Source organism: Acomys russatus, chromosome 27, assembly GCF_903995435.1.
Source record: "Acomys russatus chromosome 27, mAcoRus1.1, whole genome shotgun sequence".
NCBI classification, from domain to species: Eukaryota; Metazoa; Chordata; class Mammalia; order Rodentia; family Muridae; genus Acomys; species Acomys russatus.
The window spans coordinates 29676273-29689056 of record NC_067163.1 but is presented as its reverse complement, the minus strand read 5'-3'; the positions used below and the strand labels follow the sequence as shown (position 1 = coordinate 29689056).

General features: G+C 39.1%; 1 pseudogene; it reads left to right on the top strand.

The window, feature by feature from the left end:
* Nucleotides 1–1275: 1275 nt before the first annotated feature.
* On the top strand, nt 1276–6384 carry LOC127209841 (eukaryotic translation initiation factor 1-like; annotated as a pseudogene).
* The last annotated feature ends 6400 nt before the right edge of the window (nt 6385–12784 follow it).

Genomic DNA, 12784 nt, shown 5'->3' with positions numbered 1-12784 from the left:
TTGGTATAAACGTAACTGAGAAGTGTACTCTGCCCTCTTTATTTTGTGCACGTTATGCTTTTTTGTGTGTGCACATTGCCAATGTCAGCTTTAAGACTAAGTTATGCTTGCTTTGCTCTTCCTGAGGAATGGTGCCAAGAACCCCTGAAATATTTCAGATCTAGGAGGATAGACAACATCATCCAATAGTTAATTGGTCGGTTTTCCACCCTCCGTACTATTTCTGTCCCTCACTCCCTCCCTGACCATCACCTGGCACATATGCTGTGTTACGTTTTGCTTTAATATAGGTTAATAGAATTTTACTTCCTTAAAGCTACTAAAAATGATAAACAAAGAAATGTCTGTGACATGTAAGGACAATATCTATTTTAGGATATCCTCTGTTTTCCCACCGAAGCCTGTTAATGTCACCAGGAAGACTTGTGGTAGTTCTTTGCTGTTTCAGGATATTTTGGGGGTGGGGATCAATTTTGTCATCTTTGAATTCTGATATTTTTTATTTTCCCAAAGCATTTTACTTTCCAAAGGTGTTTATGTATACATATACATGGCAATGTGTGTAGCATAGATCCTCTAAACTTGTCTTCTTTGGACTGAACACAATTTCCTGTTTTTTTTTTTTTTTTTTTTTTTTTTTTTTTTTAATCATTTTCCAACATGAACTACTTGGCCAGACTAGATTTTTATTCATGACGTTTTAAAAGCTAAGAAGCTACAAAGAGAAATGGAAAGTAATATATACTGTCATTACAAGTGAGGAAAATACACCGGCATGGTGGCACATGCCTTTAATCTCAGCACTCCAGAGGCAGAAGCAGGAGGATCTCTGTGAGTTCGAGGCCAGCCTGATCTACACAGTGAGTCCAGGACAGCCAAGGCTACAGAGAGAAGCCCTGTATGAGGAAAGCACAATGAATTACCTGAGATGGCGTCACATGCATATGACGTACGCATACTGTTATCTACTTTCTCCAGTTTTAATAAGTTTATAGGCCATATTTATATTTTCTCTGGGAAAAGCCAAATTCTGATATAAGAAGTATGGGGTTTGGTTTTATAAGATTCTCAAGTGTCGGGTAAAAATGTCTCATTATGCAGGAAAATTATCTGGCTTTCCACATTTTCTTTTAAACCCAAACTCTGTTAACAAAAATCACTGTTTTCTTCCCCTGTATATGCTCAAGAAAAATAGCTCCAGAAAAATAGCCAAATTGCTGCACTATTTGTATATTGTTCCAAGTTTAATTCCCAGAGTAAAAATGATAAGAAAACATGATGTTGGGAATTTGGGGCTTCTTGAAATTTCAGATACTATATTTGGATAAATATAGGTTCAGCCTAATTCTCCTCCGCTTCTGTGTCAGTTCTGAAGAGGGTCAGCGATTGCCCTCCACCCCTGCAAAGCCCTGCGGCAGTGAGAGCTGGCTCTCTCTCGCTTAGAAGAAGAAGTAAACTTTGGTGAAATAGCCACTTGCATTCATTCACTGTGGTCTATATGAAATTATGTTCTGAAAAAAAAAATAATGAAAGGGCAAGAATTAAGCCAGAACTGGTTCTTTTCTTTAAAAAAAAAAAAGGGGGGGGGGATTTACTTATTTTTCTGCACATTGATGTTTTGCCTGTATGTATGCCTATGGGAAGATCCCGGATCTCCTGGAGCTGGACTTACAGACGTTTTGAAAAGCCATGTGGGTGCTTGGAATCGAAGCAGGATCCTCTGGAAAAGTAACCATTGCTCTTATCCTCCGAGCCATCTCTCCAGCCCCAGATATGGTTCTTAAGGAAAATGTATATCTTAGATAAGTTGTAATTACAGGCTAGAGATCTGGACTCTAGACCTGACTGTACAGCAACAATTACAGTGCCTCAGAGGCTACACATTCATATCACATAGTGGGGCTAAATAGATAGTTCACTTTATGAATCTGTTACATACCTTGTTTCATTTCGTGTGTGTGTGTGTGTGTATGCACTTTATAGCTATTTTTTTTTTTTTTACCATTCTAGGGTTCATAGCATCTCTCACATATTATCTCTTCAAATCTGTGATTGCTCTACTTGCTTTGTTTTTCCAACTTAAAAATCACATCTCCTGGCCTAATTGTGTTAGCCTTTCACTACTTGCCATTGTGCAAATAAGGGAATAACATTTATATGTTGAAAATGTGGAATGTAAGTATGCCCATCAGAAACAGCTTAACAAAATTCCTATAAAATGAAGCTTAACATTTGTCTTATTTTGTGCACCTGAGCTCCCAAAGCCCCACTAGCTGTAAGAGAAGCCCTGTATTTGTGCATGCTCACCCCCACCCCCAGGTCTTCTCAATCTTTTCTTTGTGGAAAGTTGTCCCAAACATCACCCCCTAGTCTTTGAGGCTGTGCTACTTAGAGCAGGTTATACTCTGTGACATCACAGCCGTCTCTTGTGATATTTGTCCTGAGCTAGCCAGCAGGACCTGGAAGTCAATTCCTAATGTTTGAGATTGTGGAAATTAAGCTACCCAAGGCACTGGGGATCTGCTTTCTAATTTGACTAGCTCCCACCATCATGGACAATGATCTGCACCCCGCCTCTTTCCCTTACTCTTACCTAAGCTGTATGTACGGAGGCAGAACATTTACGTAACCCAGCCCCAGCCACATGATAGGACCTCAATTGTGTTAGGTAAAAAGGAAGGGATTTTGTTATGATTGTGCAGCGGGGAGGAGGATGAGGGGATAAAAAAAAAACAGAGTGGCTCTTGTTATATACATGAGAATTAAAGAAAATAAAACCCCACGTTGAATAAAAAAATTGATTTACTTCCTGAAAATCAAGCTGCACATCTGGAGATGTGCTGATTGAAATGGGAGACTTCAGTGGTCGATTTTTATTATCAACATGACAGGATTTAGAATGAGCTAGGGAGAGGGAGAGAGGGAGGGAGGGAGAGAGAGAGAGAGACAGAGACAGAGACAGAGACAGAGAGATGTGTAGAATTAACGTAAGTAGGCCACACCTTACAGCAGGTAACCCATATACAAGGAGGTCTCAGGGAAAGCAGTATGTTCCTGTTAGTCTTCTGTGCCTTCTTCCTGAGTGGTGTCTATCAGCTCCCACCATCTTCCCATTGACATCAGACTCCAGTTTCTTCAGCCTTCCAACGTAGAATGAATACCAGCAGCTTTCCAGGGGACTTTTGGGTCTTAAGTACCAGTTTGGAACTACTGAGCCATGCAGCTTCATGAGCTTCATAGGTACCAGCAGGGTTCCCAGCACCCCTATGGTGCAAGCCAATCTAGCTAATTCCCCTTTTGTAATACACATTCATTCTATTGGCCCTGTTTCTCCATAGAGCCATTGCCTAATATAGAGGCCGGCCGAAAGGGAAAAGAGAAAGGATCAGAAGGGAATGTGATCATGGAGAAGGGTTAACTCAAGGACAAGTTTTGACATTTCAGTACAGAGCTAGCACTTTAAATATTATGTGGAAGCATCATATTGGACTAGAATTTTAAATGTCAGTTCTTATGGTCCCCTAAGAGAGTTCAGCATTATCAATGGCCACCAGTCACTGGCCTGACTGACACATGTCCCTTTTGATTCTCATAACTGAATTGTTAGTAATACACATTTATATTCTAGCATCAAGCCCAGTAAAACTCTAACCATGACCATTTTACCCATTTAGTATTTTTTAATGTAATTTTCAAAAAATCTCCGTCTTTGCCTGCCACTTGCTCATATGGACTTTTATATTATTTAAGAATATTATGGAATAGTAGCTCTTACTTGCTTTCAGCAAAGCCCCCTGTCCAAAGCAAGCAAATCTGCCTTATTGTCACTCTATTTTTGTTCATGTGTTGTGGTGATTTGGATGAAAATGGTCCTTATAGGCTCATAGGGAATGGCACTAATAGGAGATGTGGCCTTGTTAGAGGAACAAGGGTCACTGGTGTCACTGGGAGTAGGCTTTGAAGTTTCAAATGCTCAAGCCAAGCCCAGTGTTCTACCACCTGTTGCCTGCTGATTCAAATGGAAAACTCTGAGCTATCTCTCCAGCACCACGTCTGTCTGTGTGTTGCCATAGTTCCTGCCATGATGACAATGGACTAAACCTCGGAACTGTAAGCCAGCCCCAGTGTAATGCTCTCCTTGATAAGAGTTGCCGTGGTCATGGTGTCTCTTCGCAGTAGTAGAACTTTGACTAAGCCATAAATAATAGTGATTAGGCTCCATGCCCATCAAAGGGTACCTTCTGGCAGAAAATAGCTTCCTAGTACAGAGTTAATCATCCATTTCACAACCACAGTACCAAGGTAGCAGAGTAAGTAATGACCTTCTGAAAACTGTCAGCAACAGTTACTTAGACTTGGCACATGCACGTCCTATGCCTCATTCATTCCACGCCTAGTTGGAATAACATAAGTGAGTACTAAAGTCTCCAAAAGACATAGGTATGAATTCATAGCAGCATCACAGAATATAACCTACTCATATGCCTCTCAGTGAAAGTGTGCATATAAAGAGAATGGTTTATTTAAGCAGCTGGACGCTATAAATCAAATAATTCTAAATTGCAATTACATGTAATTTGTGGGGCTGGAGAGATGGATGAGCAGTTAAGAATTAGCAACTCTTCCAGAGGACTCAAGTTTTCAGTTCCAGGACCCGCATGGTAGCTCACCGTTGTCTGTAACTGTAGTCAGAGGGGATCTAGCACTTGCTTCTGGCTTCCATAAGCACAAGGCACAGGTGTGCACACAAGCACATGATAATCATGGGCATATGTTCTCTCCTTCCGTTATATAGGTCCTGGGGATCAATCTCAGGTTATCAGGCTTGGCTACAAACACCGTCACCCTCTCAGCCAGGCCTATTCGTTTATTTATTAGGTTAGAACTTAGGACAGCAGGTTCCCTAGATAGATGATGCTGGTTCTGTGACCATTCTGGCTGAAATGACAGAAATGTCTTTGTTCTGAGTATTCATAGAGATATACTCTTAAATTTTGCATGTCCTTTTTTTGTGTAAAGTAGTACATAAAATGTTTATATTAAATACAGAATTGCTTCTTGATGTCCGTACACTTTATCAACTATAAAATCATAGAAGTTACAAGCTATAAATTGAGCATGTAGAGCTTAGAGTAAACTAAAACAATGAAGTTAATTGAAGAGTTTAAACCTAAAAGAAAATGTAGATGATCTTGGCATAGACCACAGAGCTTTAAACAACGTGTGTCATGCAACATGTCATTTTTAGTGCCTGGAAACTACAAAAGATAGACACTGGCTATTTTTCTGATTTATAAGGAAAGCCAAAAGGATTTGTCAGCAAATTCTCACTGTTTCCTCTTTTGTAGCTTGCAGCTCTTCTGAAATGTCCATATGGACAGACTCAGTAGGTACTTGGTCTTAAGACCTAGTGCAAGTAGAGCAGACTCTTGTATCTGGCTCTAACCCCATACTGGCATATGTTAGCTGAGAAATTGCAGATATCCAAACAGAAGGACAACCTTCGGAACAGATGGGCATCTCAGCATAAAGAGAGGGCTATTACAGAAGCAGCAAGGAGAATTTAGTGTACGTGCATGGAGAAAAGTAGGTGGCTACCAAACCAGTGTCATTTTTTGCCAACATCTGTGGACTAAGTAAAATTCTCAGGGCAAGCTCATAATTCACATGAGAAAATGGATGATTGGGTCTGCGAAGGATAAGCTATGAGAATGAGATGGGTTGCCATGGTTTCTGCAAAACTCCTCCAAAAAGAGAAGATGCAGCCCAGTCACTGAGCCTCAGAGGACTCGGCTGCCTTCCCCTTGAGACCTCTGGTTTCCAGATGCTCTGTGCCTCCTGCCCTCATTCTCCCGAAAACACCTTCCACAGTCCATTTCTATCAAGGGAAAGGAATCCTATCCTGTGTCCGCTATCCAGAACCTCCACTCTTTCGACCTCTCTGCTGATACAAGTAAGGGTGATGACCTGCTGCTTCCTGCTGGCGCTGAGGATTATATCCATATAAGAATTCAACAGAAAATGGCAGGAAGACCTCTAGTACTGTCCAAGGGGTCGCTGGTGATTATGATTAAAAGAAACTGGTGAAGGCGTTTAAGAAGAACTTTGCCTGCAATGGTACTGTAATTGAACACCCAGATTATGGAGAAGTAATTCAGCTATAGGGGGACCAGTGCAAGAACATAATGCCAGTTCCTGATAGAGACCGGACTGGCTAAGGACGGCCAGCTGAAGGCTCATGGTAGTTTTAAGTGCTTGTGGCTCTGAAGCTTAAGTGAGGATTGTCTTGCAATGAGTAGAATTTCCCTCTGTCCCTTGTCACAAGTTTAAAAACCTCACAGCTTATATAATGTAACCAGTTAGGGTCCGCTTTTAACTTGGACTAGTGCAATTCTTTCATGCAGTAAACTGAAAAGAGCAATAAAAGGAAAAAAAAAAAAAAAAGATGATGCAGAAACAGCAAGAACGAACAGACAAATGAAAAAAAGTTTAAATATTTCTGTAATATCCACAATGTAAAGTCAGAGAGTTACTGAAAATAATTTAGAGGTAGCTTAGTCTAATGTTTTTAACCTTTTATAAATTTTTCTTCCCGGGAGTATTTAGTAGAAAGTGTCAAGGAATTTTACATGGAAACCCAAAATACAAAGTAGACAGCTATAGAAATCCCCTCACTAAAAATGGGAGGAGTATAACTCCTATCCATACAATGTTCTTTACAGCTTAGAGGTGAGGAACCTAAGAGGATCTTAGGATCACTTTTATTTTTTACTCTGGGTTATCTAAGACTTAAACCTAAATAATTTTCTTTGCACTTAAAAATTTTTCTATATTCTAGTAAACTGAGATACACATTGATTTACAAAGAATACAATCATAATCCTATTCACTCAATTAAAAAGATAATATTTTGGGGCAAAGTCATATGTAAGTCAGTGAAAAGAGCCTAGAAAGTCCACGAACATTAATCTCTATAAATCTTAGTTCACATTATAAAGGGAAAGCATTAGTTTAAGCCAATATGATAGAAAGTTGGGGAGTCATATAGCAATGAAGTTGTTGAAAGCTGGAGGGAGCAGCTTTCTTTAGAAGGCAGTGGCATGGTAAAGGTTTTATGACTGGTTTGGGAATAGAAGAGATCAGGAGAAGTTGTTTGTAGCATTTACAGAATTCCATTATATAACATATTCCCACCATGATGATCTTAATCTATCACTATAACATACTTGATTTTAGAGTTGGGAAGAATTGCAAAGAGCCGTATCATCACACTGAAATTCCACTGTCTGTGTACGTAACAAAGGTGCAATAGATGACAGAAAAATAAACAGGAAGTGCTGAGGTTTGTTACTCATCTGCTTTTGTATTCGTTTTTATATTAATAAATGTAAATTATACTAATTTATAACATAATCTATTCAACAATAAGTCTATATGATTCCATGCTCAATATCACCCATGGCATATAACTGGTTAGAAACCTTTTGGAAAACTCAACAACTGACACAAGAATGAGACAGGGTAGAGAAGACATTTGTCTAACCTAGAAAGGCCAGGATTGAGGATTTGTCTTTAGCCGTAAATGGCCGAATGAATTCTTCCATCTTTAATGGAAAGGAGGATCCCAGTTGTTCTCACTTTTATGAGATTCTTCATTAATTACAGTCAACCTAAGTGTTACCACTTTTACTATTTTTTTCTTTCGGAGTTCAGGCCCGCAGACACTACATGGCACACCACACTACTCACACTGGGTAGAGACTACTATGACTGGATCTACACAAATACAGTTAAAAGCAATATTTTTTTATAATTCCAGGAAATGAGGGGTTGGTATAAGAAAACGCTGATTTTTAGATTTGATTGAGAAAAAAAGATATGTTTCAAGTTCACATATTGGTGATGTAATGCATTTAACCAATGCTTAAATTTATTCCACTTTAAAATCTGTATATTGTCCAGATCAAAGTATCCACTCATAAACAAAAGTAGTATTTGAATCACTTATGTAGTGTGTTTTTTTCTGTTAAAATAAATTAATGTGTCTCAGAAACTAGGGATTGATCGCCACACAAAGTTCAAAATTACAAGTGTTCCTAACTTATTCGGCTACTGAAGCATACGAAGACCCACACACTTCAAAATGACTTCCAGTTCGTCAAGGTCATGTCAAAGCTTGTGCTCAGGCCCCTGCCTACCCCAAATGACCACATCAATGAAAATGAAGTGGACTTTTCACTTGTGAAAATACCTTATAGGAAACCAATAGATGACCTACTCTCACATCATTGTTTGGTGTACAGTTCTTCTTGAACATGTTATTTTAGAATAAAGAGGTCTGTTCCTTCCATTCTTTAAGTGCAATATAAGGAAATCTTATTTGACTAGATTCTTGGTGTATGTAACTTTTTTTGGAGACATACACTTTGATTGAAATTTATGTCATAGAGACTTATGCTCTGTGATACCCACAATTAATCACTGCACTCGTGCCTCCAGCTAAATATGATGATACACTGACTCACTGAATCACTTCAGATGAGCCTGTCTTTATGTGGGTCTGCTAAGGTGGAAGAGTACAACTAAAAATCAATCCACAAAATTCAAGATATCTTCCAAAAATAAAGTCATCTTTCAAAGTGGAAATTAACCCAATGAAGAGCTGAAAAACAACAGGACACTTTATCCATTTAGGTCTTAATCAGGTAGAAACTTGAACAGGCAATCTCAAAATGTGGTACAGATGCTCTTTTGGTCTCATTTCAAGTCTGTTCATTGAAATGAAATATTCTTCAAATCTTTTTTTTCCCCGGATGACTATGCAGGCTGACACGACATTAAATCAGAAGGCGCTACTGCATAGATGTGGGCCACACCTTTGGAAGGGGAGCCTTTTTCTTTTGTGAAGAACATTTACTTTATGCTTTGTTGTTGTTGTTGAAATGCAATCGATATTTATTGAGGTCTGGAATGTTTAGATGTCCAATGTACCACTCAGATACCATTTGGCAAAGGTAGTTCAAGACAGAATATTTCTGTTACCTCAGGAAGTTTCCTTCTGCCTTCCCTATTAATTCACTACCCTTTTATATCCAGAGGTTAAAATTGATCCGATCTAATATCTATAATAAAGTTAGTTGTCATTGTACCCTGTGGTATTTACCTTTTGGAGAGTTTTATAGAAGTCAATGTTACCATTTTCAAACAACCTGATTATCTGCCCAATTTAACTCACCATGTTATTAAGATTTATTCATGCTTTTGTTTATACCAATTATTGTTTTTGCCAAAGAGAATTCTACCTCTCTATACTGTGGTATGGTAATCCATTCTCTTGCTAATGGGCATATGTACTCTATTCAGTTTTAGTTTCCACAATCATTTGTATGGGCATATCTTTTTATTAAATTAATTAACCTGCATGTAGAATTTCTCAATAGTTGCACAGATATGTATAGCTACTTAAGAAATAAAAGCATTTCCTAAAATGGCGGTGCCATTTTACACTTTCATCAACCAGCTTTGAGCATTCTAGTTGCTTCATATCTGACATAGAGGTCATAAAGGTAGTTACTGAAATGTAGGTGGCTAATGCCTAGAAACATTACCTGAAAAATTACCTGAAAATTAGCTTTAAAAAAAAATCTAAGTTTTGAAAGTAGTGTTTATTTAAAACTCAAGACTTAGAAGTTTATATGTAAGTGTGCAGTGTTAAAGTAAAAAGATTTTGTTACATAGATAGCATTTGTACAATAACAAATAGGTTGTATATAGACTTTCAGAAATCCTGTGTATGTTATGGAGAACTGCAGAATCTTAATATGCATATACAATTTTATATGTCTTGTATTTTAAATAAATTTTATATTTTAAACTTTATATGTGCATATATAACATTTATTTATGGGTTTATTTTGGTGAAATATCAATATTTGAGTCCCATAGTTAGAACCTTCTTCATTTTCTTAGCACTCTGACTCTAAGGGAAGGAAAATTTAGGTAATTTGAAGATATAATCTTGTAAAAATTAGCCTGTAAAATTAGGTTACTAACTATATTCCCCTACCATTTTACTATGAGATTTGGAAAGTATGTTATAGAATGTTAGCTTGGAATAGAATGTAAGGTTGGGTGGCACTAGAGAAACTCTCATCAGGCTTCTCTTTTCTCTGGCCTTCTCCTCAGGGCTCCTGGGTGTTAGCCTAAATGTTTCCCCCTCCCCAGTGATGGCTTAGTGAACCCTCTCCTTAGTTTCAGAGAAGCACCTAAATTCCCCATCCTGCCACTCCCATCAATACATAATGGGATTCCTCTTTATTTGTTTGTATTCAACAACTAGAGTGTAAATTCCAGGAGGGTTCGGCTGCACATTTCTTTTTTCTTTTTTTAAACAATTTTATTATAATGTATTCACATTACATCCCAATTGTAATCCCCTTGCTCTTATCTTCCCGTTCCCACCCTCCCTCCCTCTTTGCCCTCTTCCCCTCCCCTAGACCTTTGACAGGTGGGGGTCCTCCTCCAGTACTGGCTGATGACCGCCTATAAGGTCTCATCTGGATAGCCTGCATCCCCTTCCTCTGTATTCCCACAGGGCCGCTGCGCCACTTTACCAGGATAGCTGCTGTCTATTAGGTAGTAAACACTTATAGCATGAGCAGTTGCAAGGCCCTGGGCTCAGTCCTAGGATTTTTCAAAAGTAAACTTCTAACAGTGGGAGTAGGTGTATCTCAGACTCTTTTGTCTGCTCCTGGGACTCTTTTCCTTGTTTTGGATTGCTTTGTTCAGCCTTGATATGAAGGTTTTCGCCTTGTCTTACTGTAGCTTTGACTGTTGTCTCTTAGAGGCATGCTCTTTTCTGAAGAGGAAGTGGAGGAGGAAGAGGGGAGCTTGGAAGAGTAGAGGAAGGGGAAACTATGTTCAGGATGTATTGCATGAGAGAAGAATATTTAAAAAGCGGGGTGGGTGGGGTGAGAGGGTGGGCCGGGGTTAACCTCACCAGAGGACAAAGCAGAGTATCATTGTGAGTTTGAGGCCAGCCTGGTTTAAACATCAAGTTTGAGGACAACCGAACTATATAGCAAGACAACGTCTCAACAAACAAGCAAGCAAGCAAGCAAACAGAAACCCTATGTGTTTTTGAAAGAATGAAAACATTTCTTTTTATAAAATTGCTGAAAGTCCATGCAAATCTGATGGGCACAGCAGTTCTGTCCTCAAAGCAGGGAGGGCATGGTTGGATTATTGGAGCTTCAGAGACCCACGTCGAAAACAAGATGGAGCTGCAAAATAAAACTCAACGGTAACACTTTCTTAGAAACACAGTTTATACTGATGACTTTGAGGGAACACTAATGGATCTGAGTTTGCTGAGAACATAAAAGGCGGCTGACAAGTTTTTATGTCTTTAATTTATAAGACCCACAGAGTGTATTGCTGCTGTAATTCTGTTATTTTGTTGCAGATTCTGGTAAACACAGCTTTCTGAGTATTACAATTCTTAAAGAAATTGTCAGTCATTATGTTTGACAGCAGTGAACTTCAAATCCAGCCACTAGCTCCTTGCCTTCTCATTTACTTGACTCAGCTCTTGTCCTTGAACTCCTTTCTAAGTTTCACTGCCAGCTAGAACTTTATAGCCTGTTCGCAGGAATAGCTCGAGTCAAATATTCTCAGCGTCAACACTTTCTCAGTGTCCTGACAGCTGCATAGTATCTGCTGATCTGCATTTTCTTCACCTCAAGACTACTGACATTTTCACAGTTTTCTGTGACTTTTTAATCTTGCCAATCACCTACTCATTCTAATTTTGCAATACTTTCTTCTTTTCACATTTGGAAGCCAGAGTTACATGCAGAATTTGCCAAGGGCAGGACTAGAAGCTAGGAAATGACACTTGGCCGCATTCATTCTGTCTCCCAAGGTCCCCTCTGGGATTTATCAAGGCATGTGACCACACCGTCCTCTAGTGGCTGGCCCAGGAGAGGTCAGCAGGTGCTTGTTCACAGTGGTAGCAAGTGGATTTATGTAGCTATTTTTCAGGACCAAGGGTATGTTTCTCCAAATATAGCTTGTTTTGAGGGTCAAGTTACATTTTTATGTTTCTGGATTCTATAGCTTAGAATCATTATTAATTGTGAGGCAGAATAAAGTAAATTCAAGAAATTAAAGCAAATGCTTTAGGTTTCCGAAAAAGTTTTAAACATGCCTATCAATTAAGGAAAAAAGATATTTATTAAGTATGTAAAGTATGGCAGCATTCACAGTGTATTTTTTCCAGGCCAGTTACAGTACGTCAGAGAGTTCATAGCTGCCTAAGGCTGTTGTGGGCTTTTAGTTGTTTTTAATTAATAGTGTTTGAAAATTTCATGCATGCATATGATGTGTTTCAAATCCACCCCATACAAGCTTCCTCTTCGTTCCCTGCCCCCATCTTCCCCGAACATTCCTTTCTCAACCTCACATGTTCTATTTTTCTAAAAGCCACTGTGTTTAGTGCTGCCTGTGTGTGCGTGGACGTAGGGCTATGGACTGGAACATGGGTGGACTTTCACAGACCACATCCCTGAAGAAAAGGGGCTCACTCTTTTCCATAGCAGTTGTCAACTGACAGTGACTCCTTAGCTAGGCACGGGACTTAAGGAGTCCCTCCCTCGTTCGCTGGAAGATTTTAACTAGTTTGATTTTGAGCGTGTCACGTACATGCAGTCATAGCCTCCATGAGTGCATGTGTACAGAGAAGCTGTCATCTCTGGAAAATACTATTTTGCTGCAGAAGTCCATT